Source organism: Athene cunicularia (assembly GCF_003259725.1).
Source record: "Athene cunicularia isolate RWA chromosome 26 unlocalized genomic scaffold, athCun1 chr26_part1, whole genome shotgun sequence".
Lineage (NCBI taxonomy): Eukaryota > Metazoa > Chordata > Aves > Strigiformes > Strigidae > Athene > Athene cunicularia.
In genome coordinates, this window is record NW_020799136.1 from 2,059,536 (window position 1) to 2,087,068 (window position 27,533).

The 27,533-nt window shown below is 49.0% G+C and overlaps 1 pseudogene; it reads right to left on the minus strand.

The window, feature by feature from the left end:
- LOC113488795 overlaps positions 1-27,533 on the minus strand; it is a 351,505-nt pseudogene that overhangs the window by 117,892 nt on the left and 206,080 nt on the right.

Sequence of the window (27,533 nt, forward strand, 5' to 3'; positions counted from 1 at the left end):
GCACAATATGGTCCAGATTGTTGATGCAATTGTTTTATAAAGCGTCTTCCTTACGGCTTGTGCCTCCTTCTCATTACCCCAAAGACAGTAACTTAACGGTTGCGTTAGCCAAGGCCGGGGGCAATATTAAACAACAGAAAACATCCAGTCGTTGAGAGAATGAGACGGAGGATGCACCCGCCTGACTCGCTTCTTGCCGCTGCTGTCCCTTGGGCGCGTTTGCCTCGGTCCCAGGGGCTGCGGCGGCGGGAGGGGGCACGCGGGGGACGAGGATGCCGCTGCCCCCCACCCCATCCCCGCGGGTGCCACAGCTCCAGGGTGGGCGGGAGGTGCCAGGGAGTCCCAGTAGTGCCTGAGGACAGATTCCAGGGGGAGCAGGATCAGTCCGGATTAGCGCATCTGCAGCCGCTCGGCCCAGTCTGACAGAAGCTCACACCGGGGATGTCTAGTGGCGAGATACTGGCTTTGCCACTCAGGTCCTTCACGTCTCATTGCAGAGGAGAGCTGTGAGGCCCAAAGCATAAAACCCACATAATATCGCTCCCTGCAAACACTGCAAAGCCACCACAATATTTTAAAATATGGATTATCTCCAGCTTCTGTTCCTCTTGATCGTTCCACTTCATTTGTCTTGCTACACTAATTTCCTTAAATGTGTGTTTTCTTTACAGGCTACTAACTACAGAAAACTTGAAGCAATCAACTGAAGTTTATGCATCGACATATCACTTCGTTAGCTGTGAATTAATTTCCAAGGGGGCGGTGAACTTTAATGAAGTTGGAAATTGAATCATGCTGTTGTGTTTAGGGATATGCAGGAGTCTAGAAGAGGGCTGTCCATCAGGAAAGCGCCTCGATCAGTTTAAAAATTAAACCACGGTTTGATCAAGCATTCCTATTTCTTTATGACATCCTTTCCGAAACCTTTGCTCTTCGTGGATCTACCCAACAAGAAGTGTTTCCAAATTTTCTGAATTTCAACCATTTTTTGATTCCTTGCAGCGATAATCCTGGTGCCGTGAGACACACTGGAGACTCGAGGACAGAAGGAAGCTCTGCAGGCTCCTCCCAGCCGCAGCCTCCCCAACCCCCGTCTCCCCTCTCCCACGTTGCATTTTGCTGTGGCCACTTCTTGGCCACGTTCTTGTTTTCAAAAGCAGCCCCAGACCGACCCTGCTGTGCCACCGAACTGGAAATCTCCACCCACCATCGGGTGTCAGTGCCTGGGCACGCGCGGACTTTTTTTTTTTTTTTTTTTTTTTTTTCTTCTTTTTGAGATATGAGTGACATTGCAAATGCAACTTTCATCTTGGAAAGTCAGAGTGTTGCCATAGAAATTGCAGCGGGGGAGTCAGGGGGTTGCCAGCTCGTGCCCTCCGGGATTGCAAGGGCTCAGCGGGGGCTGCTCCCCAGGCCGGGCTGAGCTCCTGCACCCAGACAAAGCACAAACCGCCTTGGTCCGTGGGATTAATTTAGGAGCAAACGTACATGTGGGTGTCCGCATTCACTGACAGAAATTACAGTAGCTCTTGGAACCAGAAGCCATGTGCCTGCTCAGGAAAAGCAAATCTAAATAGCTAAATGAGTGTTTATAATAATAATAATAATCATCATTATTATTGCAGCCTCTCCTTGGGATACCATGCAGCTGCATAGTTATTAGCAATTGGCAGCTCAGCGGGCCAGGTACGCGGTGTTACTCCCATTTCTGATGAGAAGCAAAACACGTGAGTAACCAGGAGCCTTCCAGGGCAGCAGGGAGTGGAGGCCAGGACTGCGGTGCCCCCTGACCCTGCTCGGTCCCTCATCCGACAGCTCTTCCCCGAAGCTGAGGCCAGATCTCCAAAGTGCCGGCAGTTTTCCTCCTACGGAATATGCTGGAAACCAAGTCTTTTCAGAAAGCACTGCTAAAAATGCAAAACAGACGCCCAAGGCCACCGGTCAGTGACTCGGTGACAGCCTTTCACCAGACCCCTCAAATCAAGGAGCCTGTTAAGAGGCACCAGAAAAATTGTGTTTGTTGAAGGAATTTGGCTCACAAGCAGCATCCTCGTCTCCTTTGACTGCTCTGACAGATTTTTTCTTTTCGACAACTTAGTTTCTTCTTCGATTTGTTTATGCAGAAAGGTCAGGGTCCTACATTGTACTGTGCATTATCTCTTCCCTGCGTCCCCTGTCCCCGCAGCAATCATGCCTTCAGCACCTTTCCTGAAAGGCTTTGACACTCCCAAATCCAGCTGAGACTTCTCAGGACTTTAATTAATGAGATAACAAAAGGGAAAACACCCAAAGAGTGAACCCCTGAGTTGAAGACTTTATCTGCTCTTTGCAGCTGCACCTTTTTTTTTTCTTTTTTTTTCTTTTTTTTTTTTCCTGAGCTGCATTCCAAGTCCGTCAATACTGTTTCCCATTAAATTAAATAGCTTATTGACTGGTGTGAGACGTAGCCACAAGGCCGATAGGATCCGAGCGCAGTACTTTCTCAGTGCAAACAATCACAGGTCACTGCACAGTAAATCAGTTGGTAATGGAGTTTGAACTCTGAGAATCAGTTCTGTGTACCCTTTTTATTTGTTTTTAATTTGTATCAATGGTAATTCTGTCGGTTTCAATTTATGTGACCGTAGCAGGTTGTGGAGTAGCGGAAACACCATTTTTCTTCTTGTTAACCGTTGAGTTCACGGCGCCGTGGCAGCCAAGAGCTTCTGAGCTCACAAGTGTTAAGGTTTCTTGGCACCAGCAGAATCCTACACTGGTTTATTTTCCTCTGGCTTTCTCTCCCAGCAGCGATACCACCCGGGTCGGTTCCTCCCTGGACGCGTGCGCTTTGCCCCGAGGTGCCACGTCACAGGGCTGTCAGGGGCCGGCTCTGTGCAGATCCTCCTTCCCTGGCACATTCCCCCAGCTTCCAGCTGCTTAGGGACTTCCACCTGGATTTGAGAACCAAGCATCCATTAACGACTATGAACCTATCTCATCCCTTTCTGAACCCGTCTACACCGTTAGCATCTGTCATACCGGGTGGCACAGAGTACCACAACTTAATTATGAATTATATAAAACAATGACTTCCTTCTCCTGCTTTAAACTCGCTGCTGGATCATTTCGGCAGGTGTCTCCCAATATTTGCTATGCGAGAATTCATGAATAATCATCCTGACACACTTTTTACAAACACTCATCCATCACCTCTGCTCCAAGGCGAGGGTTCAGGTCCAGCAGTCTTCTCCGCAGCACTCGCTGGTCCATATGACACCCCACTGCCACCTTTTCTATCTTTTCCTGTTCTGTGGTGCCGTTTTGCTGCTGGAGGACCCGAACGGCGCCCGCTGCTGTCCCTGTGAGCATCCCAAGGATTTATAAAGCTGTATAAGGTTTCTTTTGTGTGTTTCGTTTTCTATTTCCTCCTCAATAATTCATGTAGTTCTGCTTGCCTTTTGGGCTTTGCTGAGGCCTCAGCTTATGATTTCAGAGAACTATCCATGAGCACTTCACAGACAATTTTTTGAGCAACAGTGCCTAAATCAGCACCCCTGCTGCTCATGGCTTGTACGCAATTAGGGCTCTGTTTCCCATGTGCATTATTTTGCACTTAAAATCACTGAATTTGACTTACTCTTTTTGTCTCAGCCACTCCATATGCCACCAAGGTGCTCCAAGAACGGCTCGTGCCTCTCGGGTTAACCGGTGCTGCTCTGCCTCACCCGCACACGCACGGCGGCTCCTTGCCTGGATCCGACTTCACCAGCCCGAAGCCCCGGGTCAGACCCCGCTGCCCCGCTGCCGGAGGGATCAGGGGCCGACGGTGCCCTTCCTCCCCGACACCAGCCTTTCCTCCTGCCTTTCCATCTTCTTCAGTCCCTACATTCACCCCCAATAACTTTCTCCAGGCGCAAGCGTTGTTTGTACCTACAGAATATCCACACTGGTTTGCTTCTTGCTTGGCACCCGAAGGTTTTAAACAAAACCAAATCCAATCTCTCCTCAGTCAGCTGTGATGGAAGTTTGCCCCCTCATTGCTGATGCATCCAGCTCTCGAAAGCCTTTAGTGCTTAATGGATTCATTGAAGTGATAATATGAGGCGACTCGCATGTCAGGTTGTTAAAACAGTGATAAGACATCGCACCAAGACAACATTATCACTACTAACTGCGTTATAATGGTCAGGGAACGTCCTGTGATATTCCCATAGACGCCACACGAGCTCGCAGCGTCTGGGACGTTGTTAGAGCTGCTGCCAGGGCCAGAGACCCCGCTCTGCCCCGGCGCCTGGGCCTGGCTCAACAAAGGGGACGTGCAGAACACGTCTGTTTGCGAAGTCACACACACACACGTTTCTGCTCTACCATATTTTGTGAATCTACACAGACGTGTTAGGAAAACTGTCACTTGCATAAACTTTTTTGCAACCAGAGTGTGATTTTTTTTCAGAGCTATTAATCAAAGGCTAGAGTGGAACCAGCTTGACAAAAAGAAAAAAAAGAAAACCAACAAAAAACCAAAACACGGACTTTAATACGCACTGAGGAAATACTGGAACGAGGCAGAGGTGCACGTTCCCCACATCAGCTTCAGAACCTGCCCCAGAGGTTTGGGAGCATGAGGCTGCCAGCCCATCCCACTCCCTGCACCCGGCTCAGCTTCTCTGTTTTTCTCCAGTATTTGATTCTTCCCTTCCTCATTTTTTTCCTCCCTGCCACTTTCTACGTCATTCTGGGTGATGCCTCCATGTGGCGTGGAGTCTCCCCGCCGTGGCTCCCTGTGATACACCCGATGGTGTGGCCGAGGCACTCCCAGGGGCTGGCACCCCGACACTGCCCCCCCGGCTGCTTGCTCCCTGTGCTGGAGCCCCTGCAAGCAAGGGGCACCGTGTGTCTGTGCCTCACCCACAAACAACACCGTGGTCTGGATGAGAGCGATGCCACGCTCTCACCAGGAAAAACAGGTACCTCCGCACGTTAGCCAAGCAGAACTCACATCCAGTGGTCATAAGGCAAGCTGTAATTTCAATAAATTAATCAGCCAAGATAAACCAAGAATCGAGGCAGGTAACCTCCCGCTAGAGCTCGACTCGGCCCGACAGCAGCACAAGGTGCGACACACACTCTCCTCCCGGGTGGGCAGAGCCCTGCCCAGCTCTCTGCAGGGTGACGGAGCAGCACCTGCCCCCCACACGCACCAGCTCCCCCCGTCCCTGCCCCTGCTCAAACCTGCCCCCACCAGCGCCACCCAGGGCACGGGGAGAGGGGTGCGCAGGCACACCGGGGTAAAATCATCCTTATAACGAAACGTGGCCTTCCCTTCCCCACTCCTACACCGCAAATCAACCATGAGGAGAGTGACAACACCGCGGCGGCGAAGGGACCTTCTGGGGAGGCAAGGCAGGAGCAGCAGGGGTGGCTCTGGGCCTTTTCCCCGGGCTCCGACCTGACAAGGAACACAACAGGAGGAGGTTTAAGCAGCTGATGAGTCCGGGCTTTGCAGGAGTACTGCTGTTAGCATCACTGCCTGAAACTGGGTGTCTTTTTGCACGTGGACAGGCTTGAGGCTGGGCTGAACCATCCACAAGTGGAGACACTTCTCACTCCTTACTTTTCTTTCCTTCTCCTTTGCCACCTATTGTGGGGTCAAGGATTCCAGTGACCTCCCCACCCTCTGCCAGCCCTCCCTCCACTGCTGGACAGCAGTAAGAGCTACATGTGAGCTACAGCCCGCGTGGGATTTATTCAACTTACTCTAAATGAGAGATTTTCTGTGGTTGTCCCAGCGTCTCCACGCAGACCGAGGAAGCCGATGGATTTTGCGATCACTTCTATCACATGGCAAACAATCATGGGTCACAAAACTATAAATCAGAGGCTAATGGTTTTTCAACGATGTGCTTTGGCCCTTTGTACATTTTTTAATTTGCCTTTAATTTGTATTGATCTCCCCCCCTTTTGCTCCAATCCCTCCCATGTCAGCAGGTCAGAAAGCATGCCAGGAGGAGAATAATCTCACCGAAATACAGAGAAAGGTGAGAGAGGTGTGCAAATACGTGCGCATGTGGTTTTGAGAAGCGGCTGAGCCTGCCTGGCAGAGCCACCGGGGGGGTCCCACCCCAACAGGACACGTCACCGATTATCCCCACGCCCGCGGGGGCTTCACCTGCCAGGGAAGGACCTTGAAGAAGCAGGAGAAGAAAATGTTGCTATTTAAATCTTCCAACCACAATCCACCTGGAACTCCCCCAAGAAGCAATAAACATTTGCTTATTTACTGGTTTTGCTCTGGCTTGTCTGCACCAATTTATTGCTTGTTCATTGCGATCACATCAGAATTTTTAATTTCCTAATGCTAATCACCAGCAAGTTTCCAGCTTTCTATTAATTGCAGAAAGAAAAGATGCTTGACAGATAGACACAGGTTGCCTTGTGCAGCCCGAGCAGAAAGGCAGCGGGGGAGGACTCAGCTCCATCCCAGAGCTCAGTGCTACCCACGGGATGGTCTTTCTTCTCTCCTCACCTTCTCTCCCAGAGAATAAATCCTAGATAGGAAATGACTGATTGAATATCCATGATAAACCATTTACAGCTCAGTCCTCGACATGCAAAGTGCTGTCAAACAGTCCTGAATAAGAAGTGTATTAATAAAAAAAATCATGATCCACACACAAACAGAAAAGGGCTAAATTCTTCAAATAAATGGCTCACAACAAATAATTTGACCAGCTCTCATGATCGGCTTATGCCCTGAAGCATGAAGATTATCAGCCCCATGTAATTTTCTCCTAGCTGATGTAGCTGCAAAGACTATTCATATTCATATAAATGTCTAATGTCTAATCCTCTAATCTAATCCTTTTTTTTTTTCTTTTTTTTTCTGCTTGTGCTAAAGCTCCACAGCCCATATTCAAAAGCCCTCTGAGCAATGGAATTATTGATAAATTACTGCAGAGAGGAGGAGCACAGCACAGACGCCAAACCCACCAAGCTCTGCCTCTTCTTGAAGAGGTTTTAATTTGCCCGGTAAGAAGTTGGGGTGTGAATTTGCAGGACAACTGTAGGTATTTTTCCTCCCTGACATTTTTCACGTCCTTGCCTAGTGTTGGAGAGAGGTGATTATCCTCCACTCTGGCTTTCAGAGGACTCCAGGAGTGGTATCCTTTCATTACCACGTCAGTTAAGCTTCATCACTGCGAATAACATAGGAGTGCGTTGGCCATATTATTTATTCCTCCTGAAGAGAGTGAAAATCTCTGGACGCTGAACCCAGCACCAACATGATGCTGTGAGAAATGAAGTTTGTCCTTTGTCACCGAGGGGCTCACGGAAGTGCTCCGGGCCGGCCCCGGTGATGTCCTTTGGGCTACCCGCAGCGCCAGCGCACAGGAAGGCCCTTGGCCTCCCGCGTGTGCCACAAGGAGAAGAGGGAGATGCTCAGAGCTGGGACCGTGCGCGTTTGCCAAACTCCAGCGATGCAGCAGAAACACGGGCGAGTGCCCCAGAGCGACGCGGCTGCTGCCCGCAGGCCGGGGCTCAGGGAGAAGTCTTAGACCAGAAATGATGAAGTAGTTGCTTTAATTGCTCACTTTAGGTAGCGGCTGCCAGTGTGTGTGTTACCCATTTTACACCAGCACAGAGGGTGGCTTATCAGAACTCCCAGCATCATTTCCTTCTCTTTCTGCCGTAGTTTACATGGGACGATTTGTACTTTTTGCTGCCAACATTATCAGAACGCCGTGATGACAACTGCCTGCTTCACTACTGTTGTTTTTACTCCATCCACAACAGTCTACAATGAATGTACTTACACCGCCTGGAACCCCTCCCTCACGCTGCCCGCGGGCGACGGCGCTCAGGACACCCCTGACAGACACAGTCACGCAGGAACCGCGCGTACGGGCGCGCTTGGGGCTGTCTGGGCTGGGAGCTCCGGGCAGCTTTGGAAACGAGCCCCTTCGACACGGCAAGAGTTTCAGCCAGACGGGATGAGGACGGCAAGACGAGGGAGCAGCTCACCCTGTAAGAACCCACACCCGGCTCCCCTGCTCGGGCTTATTTACGCCGCAGCCTCTGCTGCTGCGGGTGCAGCGCCGCGTTTATTTATGGATATTTAGTTTGCGCACACTCTGGGGTAAAGATTTGTACCGTGTACGGGAATTGTAATTCCAGACACAGTTTGTGGCCTCTGAGCATTTCTATAATAAAAATTATCATTCTGGAACTGGTTTTCAGTCAGAATCAGGCTGAAACTCATCAGTCCATTATCTCACTTAGGCCAACAAATAAGCATCAAACGGGAACTTCTTTCAAATCGCTGTGGACTTGGACCAATTTTGAAACACTTCCCTAAAGCAGAAAGACTTAGTATCCTATTTATTAGTCCCCCGAGGCCAGCCAGCTTCTCCATTAACTTTTAGCTCAAACTAATAGCACATTCATAAGCAATTTTGTGGGTGACTGTATCTGAGACTTTAAGCTGCTATATTTTTTTTCCTCTTAGAAATTATCTTTTTGCGTGATGATATGGAATTATTTAGATGACAACTCACATTAAAAGAACCTGTGCTCTTATAGGCAAAGACATTTTTTTCCCGGACAACACTCCTATAAAATTATTCTAAATCTACTGACTTCAAGGGACAGAGTTTTGCCGTGATTAATAAAAGAAGACTTTTTCATTTGAATATTGCCCTTTTTAATAGCTTGGACAGGCATTTCCATGCCAATAGGTTTTTAGATATGGTGTCACTTGAAGCTGTTCTGTATTATCATTTTTCCACATGCTTTTCATAGATACTGTTTTGCAAATACAAATTATTTTTAAAATGTTTCTTTCTCTCCCTGTCGTATGTACATTTACTGCTGTTTGAGCTTGGCTACGGACCGAAGGACAACAGCTTCACTTACTTCTGGAGCTCTTTTTCCTCAGTTACATCCGTTGCAACTCAGTAATGCGAGAGAGTTTTTGTGTGTATTTGTTAAGTGTTGAGAGTGTTAACATATGCACTCGTCCTTCAAAAATATATATAATGCTTGAGTCAGCATTGCTGACTCAATATAATGCTTTGGGAGATTCGTTATGGGAAATTTCACCATTAATCCAGAGAAGAAAAGCAGCTAAGGGCACAGACATCCTGCAGTATCCTACCAATTACAGACAACAAATTATTTTCCTTTGTGCTGCTTCTGCTCCACAAACGTAGCTAACGTGGTCATTTGTATTCCACTTGTTCATTTTTTGGGAAGTTCTGTCTGAGAGACATTGGTAAAGCAGAGCCAGAGCCGGCCCCGGTGGTCTGCGGCTCGCAGCCTCGCAGCCCTGCAGCGGACACTTTCTACAGGCCGTGAGTGCTCGGCGCTGTGCAGAAAATCATTTGGCATTGCTGCTTTCAGGTCCAGGAGAACACCTCAGCAATTGCCTTTGGTGGACCCTCACTATCAATTTCAGCAACAAGTCTAAAGGTTAAGTCCCAACCCAGGCAAACTGTTAGTCACAGGCTGAAATTTTACACTCGTTTCTAAGCTAAACTCACCATAAGTTAATCAGATTTTCAGCTGATCTCCTGACCCAGGATACTTTTAGTGAATTACATCTGAATAAAGTAATGATGCTGAGCCCCTGTCCTCTCACCACCAGCATCCTTGCCCAGAACAAGATGGGCAGATAACACAGTACAGAGGGTAAGCGCTGATAACACATCATCAAGACTGCCCCGGGGCCTTGGGAGCTGCAGGTAGGAGACGCCTTCTCCCCCAGAAATATTAATGTTTCACCATTCCCCGGAACCAAGTGATATAAATCCCTGACTATGAGCAAAGAAGCTTTTCCTAGCTGAACTAAGACCCCGGCGGTGTCTTAGCTGTGGGTTAATACGGCTGCTGTGGCTTAGACAGTAGAAGAGGACCAGGGAGATTAGGTTACGGTGTTGTTTCCCTTTTGAACGGAGCTTTCCTACCACAGAGGTCGCACATAAAATTACGTGCGGGTCTGAAAGGCTCTTTCCCTGCACATCCAAGTCACGCAGCTCTTGCTGCCTCCCAGCCGCAGGCTCACGGCGAGGGGCCCGCTGCCGCCCGGTGCAGAGCCCCCGCCGCGGGGAGCTCCCTTTTCTGCCTCCCACCTCGGCCCTCGAGGCACCTGCACGCTGGGAGGTTACAGACCTGCCACATGCACCCTGATAACCTCTCCGGCCCCTGCGACAGACTTCTCAGCCCATACCAACAAGGGGGAGCCTCTCTCACGTAACCATCCTCAGCACCTTACCAAACTTGAGCCAAGCCAAGGATAACAACCCGAGACCCGATTAATTAATTGCTCGCTCTAAAACCGTAATAATAAATAATCATGAAAGCACTGAAGCGGTTCCGGCGGTGCTACGCTGAACTGAGGACTCCTTGCAAACACGGCCTGTCAAGAAGAGCTCGGAATTCTGCTTGCCTAAAGCTACTCTCTGCCTTGGTGCCCGAGCGTATCGCAGGCTGGGCAACTCCTGGCCAGGAACACTCCTGGCCTTCCCCTGCTGCGCCCCAACCCCAGCACAGCCCCATCCCCGCAGCGGAGACCGATGGGGAGCGCTGAGGAGGTGACAGACAGAGAGCCCAGCAACCACAGACAGAAACCCAACGCGTCCCAGGAGGAAGAGACAGCTCAAGCAGCCGAGAGGAAACATCTGACAATAACTGCTGGGCAGCAACGCTTTACTGGATCTACTGCTGAAGATGAGTTAGAAGGCAAAGCTGCTCGTCCTGCAGCCCGCTGGTACTTGGCGACGCGCCTGGTGCAGCGTCCAGCGTGAGCGGCTGGAGGGAAGCTGTGTCCTTCACGCAGAGCTACAACGACAGCCCGTGCAAGGAGGGACAGAAGGGCAGTTGTACAGGCAGAACCAGTAAATGACTGCTAGCGAGCTCCAGGCGGGGTCTAGAGCTCTTCTCTGAGCTCAAAGGAAGTCACTAGTAGAGAAGATAAAGCCGCCAGGCTCAGGTCCACCAGCGGTGCCCTCAAACGAGGCCCTTTCTGCACAGAGGGTTCATTGTCCTGCCGAGCCGGCAAAGCCTGCAGGTACTCGGCACTTCTATCAACTCCTTCACCTCCGGCTCCGGGCCTGCGAGCGGCAGAAGAGCATATTTATAGGCTGGAGATCTCAAAAGCACTTCAAACAACTTAGAAGGCCAAAGCTCAGTGACAGTTTCTTGGGCACTTTTAAACACCTTTCCAACTGCTTTTCAAACACTGACCTTTGACTGTGTAAGGAAATAAATAGACACATACATAACAGCAGCCTATATGGAAAATAAAAACACTGACATTAATAAATCATTAAAGGATTTTTATGCCCAACAGCAAGCACAGACCTTTTATCCCTTATTTCTAGTTTTGCATCTGGCAACTAATCCTGTGAAAACAAGAACAAATTATTTATATTCTTTTAGTATTCCATAAATCAAATATTGCTGTAAGGACTGAACTAATATTTTGAGAATTGAATATGGGATTTGCTCTGGCTTGCTACATGCACTGAATCTTAGTCTGCTGTGATATGAAAAGGCCGAGAGATATGAAATCCAGAAAATAAGGAGTCTGAAACGCAGGCAGCAGGAGGAAATAATTTACCATAGCATTGCCCAGTTTGGCTTTGTATAGGGAGGGAGTTATGAAATGCAGTTATTGTGCTTTCTGCGTGGTACTTTGCTTTTAAATGCAGATAGTGGGAATCTATCAAAACATTATTTGTTTGCTTGTTCCGTTTTCCCTACCTACGAGAAGACATTGATATAGCTTAAGTGTAAAAATACATCCATCTACCCTCTGCACCTCTTTTAATAAGCCTTAGTCTAGCAAGGGAAAAAAAAAAAAAGCCATATACAGCCACTTGTGTTTTAAAGAAACAGCAAAACCAGAAGCTACAAAACTTAAACACGCCAATCTGATTTACATCCCGATCAACCGACCAACAGTCTGTAAACCAGATGGGTACCCCAAGCAGCCAAGTTCCAGCCACCTGAAAAGCAGGGTTTATAAAAACACCGACAGACCTTTGACTGGAGCTGTGTGAGCCGCGAGTGCTTCTGTAAACAATAGTTTATCGATTAGAATAGGCAGAAACTCCAGTTGTTTACAACAGACTTTTTCACAGCATTTATCGATGTTCCTAAGGCTCAAAGGGGAAGGGGAGAGACCTGGCAAATATAAAAATGAGCTTGATGTAACACTGAACTGCTCCCGTGAAACAGCCCCGTGGAAATTAGTTAGAGGGCAAGGCACCGAGCCCACCTTCCCACTCCCCGGGCAGCGCACAGGGACACACACCCTCGCCCCCATCCAGCCTCTCCCGGTGGCACCTTTCTGGGTAACTCCTGCCTGCGGCCAGAAAGGGCAAAGGCTTTTTTTTTTTTTTTTTCTTTTCGCCTCCTCTAAAATAAATAAACGAGCAGCACAAAGGAGGGAGAGCGTTGCGATGTGATCTCCAAGCACCAGCGTAAGGCAAATGGAAAATCTGGAAGCACCAGCAGCCTGGGGAAGAGCCAGGCTTTTCCATAGGAAGCAAACGTTATCAACACGAGAAAAATATTCTGAGGGGACGGTGAGTTTCTATCCTTTAGAGAGCAGGATGAGCTGTTGGCCGGTGGAAATCCCTCGCCTATCTCACACGCTCCTCTGAAGGAAGCTGGGACCAGCAGCCCGGGACAAGATGTGCCACACGTGGGTTTCCTGCTCTCCTTGGGCACCTCGTGTTCACATGGACAAGCAGTGGGGAAGGCTCATGTTTTTGCAAGGTATACACTCACTGAGGGGTCTGAGGATTTACTGCAGAAGACTCTGGGAAGGTGACGACAGCCCGAGCCTTAGGGCTCAGCTAGATTTGTAATTAAAGGCTCTCCTGGGTACCCTTAGTGCCCCTCTGCGAGTGCATCGTCCTCCTCGGAGCTGGGAGCAGACAATGCAGCCGGATGAAATGCAAACCCACCCGTTGAAGAGTCCTCATCAATGATTTTAATCTCCTGACCTGGAATGAAAGAGGTAATTTGATCACCATGGAAACCGGGTAAAGGCCTCTCCCCAGTCAAAACTGTCACTCCTGTTAAATTGGGCTGAATCATCTGCCCTGGCTCCGTGAGATGGACAGGACAGGGAGAACGCAGCCTGCAGAGGAACAAGCTATCCTTAAGCATGATAATGATGCGTGACAGCTTAAACTTTGGGTCACTCCTGGTGCACGAATTGTCAAATATTGTGACAGCAGAAGCAGCTCTCCGCACCCCCTCACGCCAGCAGAGAAGTGACAACCTTTCTGTGGATTTTTATTATTTCCTCTCAGCGAGGACCTCAGAAATGCAAATGTTCCTGCAGCTTCTGTGGGGCTCCAGGGGAGGTAATTTGCTGGAGGCTCTTGCAGGAAACAAATCCCATCGTTCACAAGGTTGCTGTGAAGGTTTTAACCAGCCCTGTTGGCAGTGGGTCACTTTGAAGGTCTGGGATGTACTGGTCCTCTTTGTAAAAAGGAATGAGACAGAATTTTTCAAGCAATTACAAATTCCCACCTCTAAATGAACAACCCTATAGGTTAGTATTAACCTTAGTAATATAAGTATTAGCACTAGTAATACCCGAGTGCCTGGAGATCCCTGGCGAGAGCAAGGCTTCTGCACATTAGAGGCTGTACGTGCACGTAACGCTGCGGGGGAACGACAAATCGCCTTTTTGCACCTGCAAATTCACGTTCACAAAGACTAAATCACTGTCCCGTGGTCAGCTAGGGAAACCGTGCCAGCATCGGGCATAAAAGCTTCGTCCCACATAACAGGACCACGCAAACCACCCCCCCATCATAAATCTACTCTCTGGCCAAACCGTCCCTGCACCGTGGGGTGACGGCCCCAGAACAGGCACCTGCCCCCAGCGCCGACACGACCTGCTCATCCCACTGCTCCCTGGGAAACCGCCGTGGCCCAGCCTGGGCTGGTGGCACAGTCTGCAGGCCAGTCAGCAGCACGTGAAATGACAAGCAGGAAGGTTTGTTTAATGATTTTTAATTAATTTTAATTACTTACTATTTTTTTGAGTAGTAGCTTAACCTCACTGAATCTCAGCCCCTCTGATCACTCTGGGATTTCTGCCAGTTTCCTCATTACAGATCAGTTCCCCTAACGCCATTTGATAATGAAATGGGTTTTAAAAGAAAGGGACAGAGGAAAAAAAAAAAAAATCAAATACCTTCAGCAGAACCCCAGGGAGCTGGAAGAGGATTATGATTTGGCATGGAGATAAAATGATAGTCTGGGGGCTTGCTTTATGAATAACGTGTACCTGTGTTGAAAGTGTCCTACTTTTAAAAGACAAAAGTTACAGGCCAGGACTTTCTACCTTCATGGCTTCTTGCAGGCTCCCTTCCATAGGGGCAAGCCATCGAGGCAGGCAGAAAAGCAAAGATTTGTGTAGCCGAGGAGCGGGTTCACAAACCTGCCACGAGCATCGCCCGCTGCTGGCACCCTGGGAACCAGGGTCCTGCCTCCAGCCACGCCGGCCCAAGCTCTCACGGCCTCCGGGGATTTTTCCAAGCACGTCACGTATTTCCTTCACCCACAACTAGTACATCCTCTCCCCAGTTTCTCTCCCAGCTGACCATTCACCTGTCTCCCCAAAGCCTTAGGGTTGTTAGTTTATCACACTTTACTCCTTTTGCTTTCTCTCATCTCCCCTTTTACATCTTTAAAAGTCTTCCTTCCAGCTTTATAAAAAATTATTCACTGTCACTGGGATCCTTTTCCACCTCTATCTTGATCCATTTGCACCAAAAGGCACTTGCAAGCTGCATCTCATTCCCTATGAAACTCTGCAGGGACTTTGTCACAGCGTGGGTGCAGATGGTGGAAGGCGCTGGTAGCACCGGACTGTGCCTTTTTGCCTGTTTGTTTTTATTAACACACACTGCTCTGGTTCATGATTCAAAACTCTCTCCCTGCGGCTCTGATCTCAGCCCAGCTGATCTCCTGCCCAGCAGCCCTGGGCAAGCTTCAAAGGATCTGATGTTTGGGCAGGCTACAGAAGGGAATCTGCAATTTTTGGATGCTCTGCTAAGGCTTATCTGAACCTCAGCCAGTCCCTAAATCTGGGCTCCAGGTCCCCTAAGAGCGTATTTTCATTAGAGATGGTTGGGTGTTCACAGTCAGAGCTGGAAATTCCTTTAACAATCTAAGTCCTTTCGTGGTCTTGCACCTCGGATTGTGGGCAACAAAGAAACAGAAAGGAAGAGAAGGATGCTTTTTTAGAGCACAAAATGTAGAAAATGAGCAAAACATTTCATGTATTTATTATAATTACTGCAGCATCAGGCTCTACCAGCAGAAATATTGCTGTTACCACGGTCACCACAGGTCTACAGGGCTCATGTTTTCCACAGGCTCCTGTTGGTACATATCAAATGCATCTTCATGAACAGACCAAGCACGCAGGGGTGGCCGGGGAGCCTCCGGCACTGACGTGACCCCTCTCTCCAGCTGAGGACCTGCCAGGACAGGTAGGAGTCCCTGCAAACCCGCCAGCTGGCCGTGAGCACAGGTCCCCTGCCCAGGAAGGTGACCGGTGGACGCACCACAGCCACCCCCAGCAGGAATGGAACAAGCAGCAGAGAGAAGAAAGGGGACTGTGAGCGAAGGTGAATTGGACAGGGGGATTGGGATCATCTCCTACCTCCCAGCCGTTGGAGGGACGTGCATAATTCATAGGCCATAGATTGTATATATCTTATTCATGAAAGTTTAAACAGACTGGTTATTACTATTGACCATTAAAAGGCAATTTTCCCATGTGTGACAAGGACTATTGACATTCCCGTATCCTTGAAAAAAAGGTAGTTGATGTCCTGACACAGAGTCTCACATCACTCGCGCACACAAGTGTTGAGGCATCCAAGTCTCTGAGCCAGCAATGAATTAACACACAAGCCGTATTACAAAAATTTTCTGTCTACTTCTATAACTAATCAACAAAATGCGTCATTAATGTACTACTGAAAATCGACAGTCTGATTTCACGGGCTTAGACCTAATGTTTTATTACTGAAGAAGTGAGGCAGGATTTTCTGCCTGCCAGAGGCAGCGTGGTGGTGTTCGGCGGGGGCTGAATTACTTTTGCTGTTCTAACCCCACTGAAATACCATCAGCATCCACCTGATGTGCACGTGTTTGTCCTGAAGCTCTTCCCGGAGGCTCCTGCTGCGGGCAGAGCCGCAGGGCCGATGTGCAGCGGGGTCAGCAAGGGTGCAAGACAGCTCTGGGCAGAGGCTTCAGGGCGTCCGCACGCTCAGGACTTCAGTTCCGAATCCCGGTGCCACTTGGAGCCTGGAGGCCCAGAAAGGTGATGCTCTGAGCTGTCACGGGAGAAGCAGCTAATGCTAAGATAGGGAGGCTGATTTTTCTTCTCTCTGCAGCCTGTAAGAAAATTAAATTCATGCCCAATGGGCCTAAACACTCTTGGTAGCATTGAAGTGCAAAATTGAGCTAATACCTTTCTGATGTTTAAACAAGTACTTGTGATATTTTTATGCCGGTCTAGAAGAAGCTCTAAAGCTTTTGGAACTGCCATCACAAACTGAAAGTGATGTAAGAAATAAAAGGAAGAGAAAAAATATATTTAGCAGTGATAGGGAGTTCTCTGGATAACACAAAGATAGAATATTATGCTAGAAGGATTCTTAAAGCTTTTACCTCATCTGCAAAATTCACTTTTGGGACACATATGGGTAGGACAGGATCAGAGGGTGCTGGCCACAGGTGGGCTGGGTCTGTTGGGGTGTTTTTGTCTTTTCCCTACTGAAGCAAATAAACCACCTCTTCCTGCAAGCACAACAATCCGTGGCAGTTCTGACCTAATCTTCATCTAGATTAGAGCAACTGAGAGTATACTTTGTATTTACAGCATGGAAAAAAAAGAAAAAAAAAAAATCACAACTAATTAATAAGCAAACAGCGGCCATCAAATAGGTGGACACAATCCAGAGAGAAAGGAAAGAGCTTTGAAAGGTTATTAGCTTCGTTCTACCTCTTGCCTATTCAAGCACATATGGGAAAAATGATTTTTTCCCTCTCTGACGTTTACACGGAGTGAATCAGGAACAGATGTAGGCTGGGCACTGCCGACTCCAGCAGATAAAAGACAATTACAAGCAGAAAATGGAGCTGCTGATAGCACACAGCTTTCACTTGGGATGTTCAGTTTGGCTACTGGGAAAAAAAAAAAAAAAAAAAAAAGAGGGTTGAAAACCAAACTCCTGAGCAGCCGTCTCTTGCTGCAGACCTGCTGATTCAAGCATCGCACGGCTCCTTGCAGACATATGTAGAAATGTTTAAAGGCTCAATTTGAGCCATTTGTTTCTCATTTTTGAGCTCTCATTAAAATAATCTGTTCTGATTGTCTGTGGGAGCTATTTTTCGCTCCTCTAAACGGTTGCAAAAGACAGCACAGATCAGAAAAGGAGAATCAACCCTGTTAAGCCTGTGACTCATCAAATCCAGGCTCCTGTTCTCTGCTTGGCGCCCAAAGCAGGCGGAAAGCTCCATAACGCGGCAGAGAGAGGGGCGAAAGCTCTGTCTCGCCCTCTGTGAACAAGAGGCTTGAAAAACTTTACCTTTGTCAATCCAGACACCGAGGATACGGGCAAGTCTGCAAAATCTGCTTGCAAGCTGCAGGCAGAGGAGGCTGTCTGCCCAGCCCAGGGCACTGGCTGGGGAGGAAACGGCCTCGCCTGCCCATGCAATTATTTTATTCTTGCATAGAGTCCCAAGCCGGGGAGGCAGAGCGCCGAGAGCATACAGATGCGTAAGCAACCCTGAGAAAAGGTGGTTTGCGGGAATTTGTTAAGATCGAAACAGCGTTATTTGTTATTCAAACCATACGTAACGCAGAAAGCGCCAGGAGTTATAACACCAAGCGTAACTTGCTGCTTCCACCCCTCCCGCTGGGACTGCCCCACACTCCGCTATCATTAGGTATCACGGTGCGCCTACAAAACCGATTTAAATTCCTTTAGAATATCATCACCCCTGGCCTAAACACTCTGAGCTCCTAATTAAAAGACCAGACTGTGAGGCCTGAACTTGCACTCGGCGCTCAACAATTCCGCAGGCAGCTGAGCATCCCTCCCGGCACAGGCAGGCCACGGAAGGCTGCGGCATTTTCAAGGGATGCCAGAATCTGCCATTCGGGTCAGGCTTGGGAACGAGCTCAGGAATGTGAGTGCTCATGGGGCAAAACTCCAACCCTGGCCGTGGGTGCTGAACTCGGAGCCCTCCCAAGACAATTCCCACCATCTCACTCCTGCAGACCCACCCCGGGGGACACGCGGACACACCGGCTGGGTCTCTCAGGTTCCCCAGCGAGCACCCAAAACCCTGGGGAATTTGTGTGACAATGTGCAAGATGCCCAACCACCTTTCCCCTTAATGAATATACACCTTTTCGCTTCTTCTGCACAAAGGATTTAAAAATCTTGCTCTGGTTCTTCTCAACCTTTCTCTGTAAACTTGCAAAAAAAAAAAAAAAACCCGCCTTTTGTTTTAGTGCCATGCTACAGTGAATCTGTTTGTTCTTTGGGCATTTAAATGTTCTTATCACTGACATTTTTAAAGCTATGAAAAAGGATTTTAATTGGCTGAAATGCTGATTGCCATAACAACTGGCTAATGAACCATCTGTTAGCATATGTAATATTTATTTATACATTTAAAAACCACAGCTAAAGATCAGAACGGGCCCTTTTCAAGGACAGGGCAGCTCACTCCCCGTGCAGATGGGCAGAAATGAGTTTGATGGATCGCAAGGCCCACAGGGACCACCACGAGCCTCGGGTCCACCCTCGTACAGCCATCAGCGAGCTGTGACCTCGTCCCCCAGCCATCCCTGCTGCAAGTTCAGCACCTCGTGACGGGCGACCAGGAGGGGAAGACCCTGCTCAGCAGCTTTGCTCCGGGACACCCGGCCCTCCTCCGACGCGTAGAGCAGCGTTGGACGAACCAGTGCTAGAAAATCTGGGAAAAGGTGAATTTGGGACCAGCCTCTGCGGGAGCAGCACTTACTGCCATCCTCCCCCTCTCTCCGGGCAGGGGGACCCAAGCCCCAGTGCTCAGTGGTGACGTGACAGTTCACGTTACAGATGAAAAATAGATGGGAGTTCCCCTAGAGCGTTTCACCAAGCCGCTTTCCTCACGAGGAATTTGCATTTTCAGAAAAAGCCTCTCCCTGGCAGCTCCCTGCTCCCATCTGCCAGCAAACGCCCAGCCCGTGCGAAAGGCCCTTGCTCCAGGACCGGGGGCCTGATCCTGCGCCCACCGCAGCAGCCTCGCACCCCTCCAGCACAACGGCTGCTGGAGGCAAAGCCTCGTCCCTTCCCGAGAGCTCAGGCCCACAATCCCCCTTCACAAATCCAGCAGGATGGTGCTGGAGGCTTAATGGGGGGAAGATGTATTTTTAGACTGTTGATAAAGAGGGAGAAAAGAAGGGAGCAGAGAAAGCCCCGTTCCACAGAAGTCACATGCATATGCAAAAGGAGCCTAATTGCCCCTCTTTAGAAACTAATCATTCGGGATTTTACAAGCCACATTATAGAACCTGACATGCTTATTTTTCCTTTTATTATGTTTGTAAGCAGTGATCCTATTGAAAAGAAAATCAAACCCTATTTTTACCAGTCACAACCATCTCCTTTTTTTTCTTTCTTCCTGCTTTATTTTATTTTCCTTTCTTTCCATCAGTTGAATAGAGCAGCATTTTCATGTGTATTAATTGCCCTGTAAAATGCCCTCGAAGTCATTAGAATTCCCCATTCAAAACTATTATCTGTGCCATTATGTCTTTGCATTATATTTATTTAAATGTGCCTCTTCTGAATTAGCTTATTTTTAACAGCTAGCCATGCCTGAAATATTGTTACAGGCCAAGCTGTTCTCAAATCTTTATTTTCTTTTTTTTTAATGATAACTTCATAGAAGCTCTTGATGCTTTACCCTGAGTGGAATTGTAGTTTTAGGCTTTTAACCCTCTTTCCTTTTTCTAGTTCAGAAAGATAGGCAATAGCCTTGTACACGGGTTTTTTTTTTTGTGATCCCGCAAGATTTTCTTACACCAGAACTGCAAGATTTACAGTTTGCGCTTCATGGTTGTCACATCGATTTAAATCTGTTGATTGCAAAGATGATTAAAACACACCATCATTTCCTAAATGTCATGCAAAGTCACGCTCCCCCCTTAGAATATCCACGCATGATTTTCCACCCATTCCAACAGGTAATTTTGTCAGTACTTAGAGCCCACCGCTGGCTGGAGTGGCTGGACTTCTGGAAGCCCCGGCAGGTGAAGAATTTGAGGCAGCACTCCCTAACCCCAACAGCTGCTTCGTGAAAATATTTCTTGCTTGGAAGGGAAGGTCTCGGGGCAGAAAGCTGGTTTCCTGACCGACCCCCCCTTGCTCTTTGGCCAGCGCCACCCAACGCGGTCTGAGCTCTTCTGTGCCAAGAACCTCATGTGAGGTTGGACACCTCCGGGCTGAGGTCTGGACCCAAAGCACAGCCCTTATACAATTAGAGCCCAGACATGAAATCAATACTTCACCCAGAATTCCCCTTTCCCTGCCACCCGCCCATCAGGGAGCCAGACCGGCACGGCACCAGCATCCTCCCCCACCTCCAGGCAAAGCTCTCCTCCTGCTTTGCACCATTTTCATATTTTAATTAGACCAGCCGTTCTGCGTCTGCCTTCATTAACTGACACCCACAATTACTGAACGTGTGGATGTCGAACTAGCACATCCCCCGTCCCTACCCCCCCCAAGACCCGGCTGCGGGTCCCCCTTTGTGCTCCTTGTTTAAACATTCATGACGGATCCTCTCCTACGGCAGATACATTCACGCCTCCGACCGCGCCAGCCGCCGGCCCCGCAGTCACGCAGAAAGTCCTCCCCGCCTGCCAAACCGCACCGCCGCCCCCCGTTATTTCACCCCCCAGAAACCAGTCCTCCTTTCTTCTGGTGTCACGCACCAGGATAACCGGCAGCTCCTGCTGGATTGGCGAGGCGGGCAGCGTTACCCTGCGGTCTCACCAGAGTACCTTCCCTGCCTGCCTCTTCTCGCCATCACTTTGTGCTTTGAGGTCAAGTTCTTACAGGCCGTACCCCCCTGCTCCGCACCCTCCCGTCCTTGGCGTGTCGCGAGGAGACAGGCAGGGATGTTTGAAACCCTTCCCTCCCTCTGGGCTGCAGAAAAACCCCTCGTCTGTGCACAGGGAAGGAAACGGGCACTTGCTGTACCATCTAACTTGCCCCGTGTTAACAGCGAGGCTCAGCCAAACCCACACAAGCGCTCAGCAGGGATCTGAGTGGGTTATCTGCCCCCGTCCAGTGCAAACCCAACAGAACAGGGGTCCCTCTGCCACGCTGCCCGTCCGACGGGATGGAGCTCAGCCCAAGACCACGGCCAGGCTGTGGCGGGGGCAGAGCGCTCGCACCAGCCAAAAGAACACACGAGAATTGAGAGGAACCCGGAGATTTTCCAGCCTCCCGGCCGCAGAAACTGGTGCAGACGCCTCCGTGTGCGGGCGGGAGTGCCGGGGGCACGGGCCGGGCAGGACCAGGCGTTCCCCCGCGGCCGCGGCTCTGACACCGCCTAAGCAGGGGAGAACAGCGCATTGTTATTTTTTTTTTTAACATCTTTTCTCCAGAGCATCAGCAAAATCTCTCCATTTTAATCCCATCCCTCATAAAATTTCTTTTGAATATTTAAGAGCAAAACCAGTGCTCAGATCCTATCTGATGTTATATCCTCCTTCATTTCCTTTTACAGCGTTCAGATAGCGCGGTGACCCATACAGACCAATATAAGTCTATAAAAAGATGGGCAGATACTTCTGACACCAAGAGAAAGCCTCTGCTCTACTGTCTAGCAAGCATTCCCCGCAAGGCAGCTGAAGCCCAGTTGCTTTATTACACCACCACCTTGGCTCCCTGGCAGAGGAGCGGCGCAGCCGGTTTAACCCTTCCGAGAGGGGCTTTCCTGGCGTGCCCTTGCCGTGTCCTCGGAAGCAAATCGGGTCAAGTTTCCAGTTGACATCAGAGCAGTTTCTCCCGTCGCTGGGGGAGATCAGCTCTGATCCAGATCCACCAAGTTTCCCACCATCATAAAACGACAAGTTTTTTGCCACTAGATGGAGTGTAAAAAGCCTAAAAATGACTTGCCCTTTCCCAGCCCATGCCCGTACCTCCCCGGGGTTCAGCAGGACCCACAGCATGAGCTGTTGGTGTTTGGGGACCAGACCGTGGGACCCGAGGCGGGGAAGGGTGGCAGCGATCTGGAAACTCAAGATTTGGCACCTACTTGCACGTGGATGAAAAGCAACCAAATGAAATGCGACACATTGCTGAGCGCTCGGCCCCGGCTGTGCCCCTCTCCGAGGGCCAGGCGTGGTGTGCTCGGCGTCCCGGGGCAGGACGGACACGCAGCCCCCGCAGACACGGACAGAATGGACCCGCCACCGACACGGCGAACGTGGCTGGGCCAGGGAGCAGGGACGGGGCAAAGATACGTCCCCCAGCCTGCCCTCAGCGCTGGCCCTGCCCCGTGCTACTCTGATGGGCCACCCCGAGCCGGCAGCTGCCAGATTTCTATAAAATAATAAATATATCCACATTGGGAAGGATATTGATCTGCAGATTTCACTGACATTTACAAATAAATGATGTATTGCAGTTTTCATTTTGCTTGCTGGGCTGACCCTAATGGCCTTTACATAATTTACTTTAAAAAAAAAAAAAAAAAAAAAAAGAAAAAAGAAAAAAATCAATACAATTATGAGATCAGCTTTAAAACAATGTGTTATGGCAAGGAAAAAAAAAAAAGTCAAATCCTTTGAAGATGCTTGCATTAAAGTGTGATGTCTAAAGGCGTTTTGGAGATCAACAGATTCTCTACTTGCTGGAAATTAGCTAAATACACATTATTAGATTGAATTTAACACCAGACTCTGGCAGCAGGTTCAGAAATGGTCGCCCCTTCAGCCAGGTCCATGGCAGCATTTTATATTTGTAGACAAACATAACTCACTTGCACAAGAATGCAAAGGAGGAGCAGGCTCCACCATTCACTTCCACACTTTTAAATATTTAGCAGCGGTATGCAATGTAAATAATATCTGCTGTAGCTAGCAGAAAAACAACTTATCTAGTTTAAGAAAATAGGGGTTTGCATTAGCTAATGTAGTGCCATATGTTCACTGAAACACCACAATGTGCAAAATAATGGTGACAGTAAGTTAAAGTAATATTCTGGTTAACAATATCCAAAAATATTTTTTTTTGGCAGCCGAACTGTGCACATCATACATAATTAATGAACGTTCTTGCAATTAGCATGCCCTTGCATAAAGGAAATAACCACAACCTGTTTGCATTTGTGAAGCATGACAAAAAAAAAAAAAACAAAAAAAAACCTTTTCTTTTTTACTCCTCCTTCTGATCAGTGATGCCACACGACTCCAACATATTTCTCTTCTAAGAAAATCAAGGAGGAAACTGTGTTCTTTGGAAACACAACTCACCGAGATGGCGCCAGACCAATCATCGATATTCCAGAATAATGGTGTGTGCGCTGCCTGCCCTATTTTCTCTCTCATGTACTCTGAAAACTAATAACATTGAGAGAGGGGAAAAAAAAAAAAAATAAAGAAGGAACAGAAAGATGTAACTCCGAGCGACACCACGGCTGTACCGCATTTATTCAGAGCGGCAGGCGGGCTGCAAGCTGCGGGCATTTTGCTTTGCTCTTTTTGCGTTGTTTAGCAGATTCCAGGCCTGACAGAGGCAAAGAGCCATCCGAGTCAGGAGCCGTGGATGGGGAACCAAGGATCCTGCCGTGCTGAAGATAACAGAAAACGTGCTTTTGCCATCACTGGGCACAAGATGGAGTCTGAGGAAGTACTGAGCTGTGCAGCGATGGTTCCCGCGCAGCTCCCCAGATCCTCGCTGCCATCCCCGTGGGGCCCAACAGCCTGGTCCCCCCGGCCGGGTAACGGGGTGCCCGGGTCCCCCCAGCCGGCCGAGAGCTGCTCTGCACCCTGACATCAGCTCCGCCTGCCTCTCCTGCTCCTGACAGGGACTAAACTGGGCATTAGGAGACGAGAGCATGAGGCTCCGTCTTATTTCTCATCAATGACTTTACGTTCCCTGAGTGATAACGCCTACTCATCCTCTTATTTCTGTTATCCCAAGAATCAGTATTCCGTAAACTCTGCGCTGATGTTTAGGAAAGGTAATGCTGTTTGTAATCCCATCTCCCTCACCAGAAGTCATGACTGCAAAAAAAATCCCAGACAAAACAAAAGCCCCAGAACCACACACACAAAATCAAATAAATAAAAATTGAAACGGCACTGACTGATCTGAAGAAAAACAATCAACTGTGAGCCGGTTCATTCAATCTGCCTAATGTAAGGAGGTTGCAAACATCCCACTGTTTATTCTATGACTTTTTTTTTTTCCCTTTTAGCAGCAATAAAAACAAATAAAGCAGAACCACTCGCTATTCAATTTGACAGGGTGCGAGTAAACGGTGGCAAGTAAAGGGCCCGCGAGTAAACAGTGGAGAGTAAGGGGGGGAAAATAAAGGGGGAGAGTAAAGGGCAACGTCCTGGGCAGCTTCGGTCTCCTTTTGCCCACAGCTTCTCTGTCCTGTTCCCACCTCGCCCTCTCTCAGACCCTCTCTGCTGCTCCCCGTCTCGACTGTTGATGGCTTCACCTCTCTGCCTTGTTCTCTCTTCTGTCTTTTCTCGTTCTCCACCTCTCCGTCCTTCTCTCTGTTGCTCTTGGTGGTTCCAGGCCAGCATCCTGCTCCCTGTCCCTCTCCCTCCCGCCATCTCCTGCTCTCTGGCTCCCCGTCCCTCACCTCTCTTCTAGATCCCTCTGTGCTGCCTCCTCTCTTTCCTGATCCCTCTGGACTGTTCCCATCGCTGCCTTGGGGCTCTTTCTCCACCTCTCTGCCTCACTCCTGTCCCTCTCCTCATCTCCTGGTTGTTACTGTTTCTTTCTCCATCACTGCCTGTCCCTTTTCTTCTCTCTGTCCTCCAGCCTCTCCCCAGCATTTGCCTGTAGAGCCCCACACCACTCTGTCGCGTTGTTCCCCGGTATAACCCTGTGCCCAGCTCCCTGTGCCATTCTCAGGATTATACAACCTCTCCTGTTCCATGGCCTTTTCTCCTTCATCCTGTAGGCCATCACGGTCTTTTCTTTCTCCCTCTTTTTGTCCCAATCCCTCTCCCTTTCTCCCTCTCCCATCTCCTCAATCCCTCCACTTTGTTTATTGTCTCTTTCTCTCCCTCCCACCTTCCCATCCATCCATCCCTGAGAGCAGGGCTTTGGGGTACTCCAGATAACTTCCCACACTGCAGACCTGCCTGTTGAGGGGACAAAGCCGGAGTGTTCAGAGCAGAATCACCTACTAAAAGTCCCTCCTGAGCCCACAGAGCCCCCTCACTACACGGCACTCGCGGGACGAGGCAGCAGCACGGACACAGCAGCGGGGAGGGTGTCGTGTCCGGCGGAGACACGGAGGCTGCCTGTCTTCACTGAGAAATTGTTTGCAGTCTGTAATGTCAGGGGCTCTGCCCTCCATTCTTTTCCCAATCATAACACAACAAAGCCATTTGGATTTCTGAAATGTCACTGTGTCTACCCAGAGACCTGGCTCAGACAAGGTAATTATCCCTTCCTGTCACCCTTTCTTATTCCGACTTGTTTAAAAAGAAGTGGTTTTGTTAAGTCTGACAACCAGTGTCCTAGGAATTGTTTCTGGCTTCCAGCTCCTGAGGTGACAGAGGACAACTCCAGAGACAGGGCCGTGCTGGGCGCCCTGCGGCCGGCACCCCGTGCGAGGCTGAACGCCCGCGAGCTGCTCGGCCCGGGCCAGCACAGGAACGCACAGAAACAGGCCAGGGGTTTAACACCCGAACAGGTACATCCCCACAGCCAGTGATGTTCACAAACTCTTCAATACCCGGGTCCTGTGGCAAGGAGACCCAAGAACAGCAAGGGAAGAAGACGACGCGCCGTTCTCACGGATTTCAGTGGGGTAAGGGAAATAAACTGTGTAGGGCTTGAGTGAAAAACACCTCACCTGTAACAGCGATCCAAGCGAACACTGACTGTAGGGATTTCCGCTTATTTACTGCAGGGCATTTCTCAGTCCTCTGCAACAACCAAACTGAAACACACAACTCGTTTCCCCTTGTGCAAGAGCGACCGGGCTGCAGTCTGCTGAGATCTACCGGGCAGAGCATCCGCTTGAGTCAACCCCAACAGCAACAGGGCTCCCGATCCCCCAGAAACGGGAACAGCAATGCAGGGACAGACCAAGACCAGATTTAGACTTCAGAAGTGACTGGCACGAGGAATCATTACGGAAAGCAAGCAGTTAATCGTGATCGTGAATGTGCTAGAGGTACTCCAGTTCTGGAAGAATGTTTAGGTAGCCATCAACGCATATGAATCATGCTAATTACTAAAACGGGATTACCTCTTGCTTTCCTGCCTTGCACACATGGTAACAAATTAAATTAAGGGAGAGGGGAGGTGGTCAGTTAAATTCTCATCAGGCCTCCTGGTAGCCTCCACTGGCCATTTGTGCTGAGCATTGGTATTTGTTATTAACCATAAGTATGTGGCTGCTTTTCTGCTGGGAAAAAAAAAAATAAAAATCACATTTTGTTTTAAAGGGGAGAGATCTTATCTTTCATTTTATATAGATCAGTTCTGCAGCATCTTGATATATTTATAGTTTTAATACATAACCATAAATGCCCCCTAAACAAGGGATATTGCACCTTTAGATTACTATTATTGCTTTATTGCTCATTGTAACCATAAATTAACAGCTTCCCCCAGCAATGCTGAAAGAGTACGGAATTAGATTACAATGTACATACACAAGAGCCTATTAAGGCATTGCTATTCCATAAAAGTCTTTATAGTTTTTAAGTGTACACCTATAAGTGTTTCAATTAAAGAACTACATGCTTGCCTAGTAATTGCCCTCCCATTTGAGATAGGGCTTTGCAGCAAAAAAAGAAAGAAGCACGACTAAAAGGTGGAAAATTGGAATATAAAACACCGAATATGAAACTGCCATAAAAAGAAAACCATGGGTTTAAATTATGCTTATTAGAGCCATTTGCATGGTTTAACTCTTGCACTCTGGCTGCTGTAAGGAATCTGTTGTTTGTTTCTCCGGACAGAAAACCCTCTCCTGTGTCGCGAGTCCTCGAGCCTCGCAGGAAATCGTCACTGGGATAAAATGGCTTTCTTTTCTGGAGAGCAGCTGCCACCACGAATCACTCTGGAATGACTGCAGAGGTCCTCCAAGGCTGGGCGACAGGACAGAAATATGAAGCCCAGACCTGGGATTCCCAGAGCAGAAGGCAGAGACGGTGCCCGGAGCCCGCCCCGCCCCGCCGGGAGGATGAGGTCTTGGGGCAGGAGGCGTCAAACCAGACCCAAGTAAATACAGCAGATTGGGCA